Source organism: Pteropus vampyrus, unplaced genomic scaffold (genome assembly GCF_000151845.1).
Source record: "Pteropus vampyrus isolate Shadow unplaced genomic scaffold, Pvam_2.0 Scaffold73, whole genome shotgun sequence".
NCBI lineage: Eukaryota > Metazoa > Chordata > Mammalia > Chiroptera > Pteropodidae > Pteropus > Pteropus vampyrus.
The window spans coordinates 4,595,976-4,599,996 of record NW_011888854.1 but is presented as its reverse complement, the minus strand read 5'-3'; positions in this window follow the sequence as shown (position 1 = coordinate 4,599,996).

Genomic DNA, 4,021 nt, shown 5'->3' with positions numbered 1-4,021 from the left:
GGTCATTTTATACTTTACTTTGTTCTTTTGTTTTTGTTTTTGTTTTGTTTTGTTTTGTTTTCAACCACAAAAGATATGCATTATTCCAAAGAAGAAGATAGAGAGAGGGGTTCTTGCCTATTATGCTGATAGGCTTTGTAAACCTGAGAACAAATGTTGCCTAGCAAATCACTTAGACATTTACTGTAAAGATCCTCCTCCTATTTATTTGCTGTATTTATGCCACTCTGTTTCTTCACTGTCTACACACACACACACACACACACACACACACACACACACACACACACAATAGCAATAATTTCTAAGCTTAAAAGCATATGTTGAGAATGGTAGAGAAAGGTTATACCCAGGAGATCATAAGTTTTGCTAGCCTGGAAGTTCATGAAACTCTTGACATTGCTGAGAAGAAGCATGAGAATGGACTATAGCACGAAAGAGCGCTGGTCGTGAGTGACGGGCGTATCTATTATCAAATCGTTTAGAAAGCAGTGGTATGTTTGAGATTCTCTCTGTGACCTTTCCGTAGTCTGTGGGGTTCACCTGGATTCTTCTTAGAACCCAGCTGAGATTTAGCAACTTGGCCCACGTGCTCTGTCCTCTGATGAATGAAGCATGAAGTGGTGACAATACAAAAAATACTTAAAAACTCTATGAAAGGGAAAGTTTCTTCTACTATATGACCTCTAAAGAAACACATACAAACTTCTGGCTTCCTGTTAAAAATGTTTTATTGGCTTCACAGTGATCTTTAAATAAACCCTAACCTCTTCCCTATGTTCTACAAAGCCAGATCCTTTCTCTGGTCGTCGGCCTCATCTTCTGTGGACCTTCTCTTTAGACGTTACCCTTCAGACTCAAGGCTCTTGTATGTGTCACCTCAGACTGGGGTAACTTAAACAACAGGGATTTGTTCTCTCACAGTTCTGGAGGGTAGCAATGTGAGGTCAAAGTGGCCAGGATTGTTGGGTTTTGGTCAGAGCTCTCTTCCCGGCTTGCAGACGGCTACCTTCTCAGCGTGTTCTCGTGTGGCAGAGAGAGGACAGGAAAGCCACAGTCCTGTAGGATTAAGGCCTCGCCCTTATGACCTCATTTAACCTTAATTACATCTTAAAGACTCTATCTCCAGATATAATTCCATTGGGTTAGGGCTTGAACATATGAATGTTAGGGGGAAAATTTCAGTCCAGGACATTCTTCCTCTGGCCCCCTCAAAATCCACGTCTGTATCCCATGCGAAATGCATTCGCTTCATCCCAACAGCCCCAAAAGTCTTAATTAATTCCAGCATCAACTATAAAATCTAAAGGTCAACGTCACATCTAAATATCATCTAAATCAGACATGGGTGAGACTGGAGATTTGATACATCCTAAGGCAAAATTCTTCTCCAGCTGGGAACCTGGGAAACCAGATAGGTGTGTGCTTACAGTGTACGGTGGTGAAACAGGCACAGTACAGGTGTTCGCACTAAAAGAGAGAGACTGGGAAGAAGACAGGAGGACAGGGCTCAAGCAAGCCCAACCTTAGCAAGGCAAGTTTCATTAACTCTTAAGGCTCGAGAATAATCCTCTTCGGTTCCAGGTTCTGTCATCCAGACCCGCTGGAGTAGCAGCCTTACCTTCATAGCTCTGCCGAATGGCTCCGCTGCTCTAGCTCTCTGCACCCACAGCCTCACTGCTGAGGCACTGGACAAAGTCACGCTGGCCTACGGGAAACCTGAGAGGTGGCCCCCACTCTTTGAAACAGAGGAGGGGGAAACGACCTTGCCTGCTGCGCCTGTGATGTGAGTGGAAGCTCTAGTGATCTCTGAACTGCCTTCCACATCATTTTTCACTTTCCTCGAAGAATAGCTCATGTTTATAGTCCCATAGTTCTATGGTCTGGTTCTGGGGAATCTAAGAAGTCCGATGGCCTTCCTTCGTTCCATCCCACTTTCTCTGTCCCCTCTAGTTCAAGCCTGCAGTATCTTTCCTGGTATAATCCCATCTCTATTCTTGGTTTCCGCTGAGATGTTTGATGAAATCAGTGAGTCGCACCCATGATCTCGGTCAAACGGTCGTTCCGCCAGACCCCTACTGTCCTCTTCAGGGTAATCTTTCTAATTTTTTGTGATGTGGGTAAACTGAGAATGTCCTAAGTCTTCAAGTTATAATTTTTTTTGCTTAACAATTAGTTCTTCAAATCTTCTCTCTTTTTGTATTTTACTCTAAGTGGTCAAGAGAAACGAAGCCAGGCCTTTAACACTTTGCTTAGAATTCTGCTCAGCCTGGTCTCTAATTCCATTGCTCTCAAGTTCCGCCTTCCACAAAACCAGATGAATTTAATCGAGTTCTTTGCCACTTTATAGCAAAGATCACTTTTCCTCCGGGTTCCAGTAACATGTTCCTCATTTCCCTGTAAGATCTCACCAGAATCACCTTAAACATCCATATATTTATCATGCTCTTCAAAATTCTTCCAGCCTCTACCCATTACCCAGTTCCAAAGCCACTTCCATGTGTTTAGGTATTTATTATAACAGCACTTCACTTCTTGGTATCAAAATCTATATTAGTCAGCTTGGGCTGGGATAACCAAATACAATACAGTAGGTGGCCTACACAACACACATTTATTTTCTCACCATTCCGCAGGCTGGAAGTCTGAGATCAGAGGGCTGGCATGGTCAGGATCCAGTGAGAGCCTTCTTCCTGCCTTGCATCCGGCCGCCTCCTTACTGTGTCCTAAGTGGCAGAGAGATCTCTGGTGTCTCTTCCTCATCTTCTAAGGCCATCCATTCTACTGGGTTAGAACCCCACCTTATGACCTCATTTAACCTTAATTACTTTCTAAAGATCCCATTTCACCCATTGGGAGTGAGTGAGAGCTTCAACGTGGATCTTGGGGGCACACACTTTAGTCCGCAGTGGCCCTCTTTAGGTTCCCTACTCTGGGGCCTTGATATTTACTCTTTCTCTGCCTGGAACACTATTTTCTCAGTACTGACTACTCATCATTCAGGTTTTAGGTGTTTCTTTCCTCTTCCGAGAATTTATCCTGGGCCTCTTCAGTTTAAGGGAGGCTTCCTGCTGCCCATTAGTCATTGCTGTGAGCTCACTGTGTTTCCTTCAGAGCACTCATCATAATTGGGATTTGTTTCTGTTTTGCTTCATTTTTATTTTTCTCTTTCTCCTGCTATGAAGGCAGAACCTTTATTTCATTGGAATAGTGCTTGGCACATAATGGGCTTCAAAAATATTTATCGAATTTATCAATCAATGATTACTAAAACTTGAGTACATGTTTCATTGCGATATATGTATATAATAACCTTATGTATAAACATCTGACCAGTATTCATCTATAATAAATCTGTATGTATCTATGCTATTGTCTAGATGTTTGTTTTCCCCCCAAATTTAATGTTGAAACCCTAGCATCCTATGTGATGGTGTTAGAATGTGGAGGTCTTGGGTGGTGATGAGGTTTTAAGGGTGGAGCCCTCATAAATGGGATTATGTCTCCTATAAAGAGACCCCACAGAGCCCCCTAACCTTCCACCATATGAGAAGTCTGTGACCTCAAAAAGGGCTCTCGCCTGACCTTGCTGGCACCCAGATCTTAGATGCCCACCCCCTAGAACTGTGAGATGAATTTCTCTTGTTTATAAGGTACCCAGTTTGTAGTACTTTGTCACAGTAGCCCAAATGGACTAAGGCAAACTGTCATATACACATGTTACAAAATCATGAGCTTATCTCAATACTTACTATTCTATTCCAGGACCTCAGAGCTCTTTCCAGCCTTCCTTCTCTCCAGATTTATAAGTGTCTTCTCTGCTAATGAGAATCTCGACTCCCTTTATCCTTAATACTTCTATTTATTTGCTCAATGTAACCTATCTCTCCACAACACTGACTGTATTCACCCTATAACCTTGTCTACGGTGCAAAGTCAATGCTCTCCTCTCAAAGAATTCTCCCTCTGGTAAGAGAAGCAGGCAATAAACAAGGAGAAAAATATATATGCACGCAGAGGC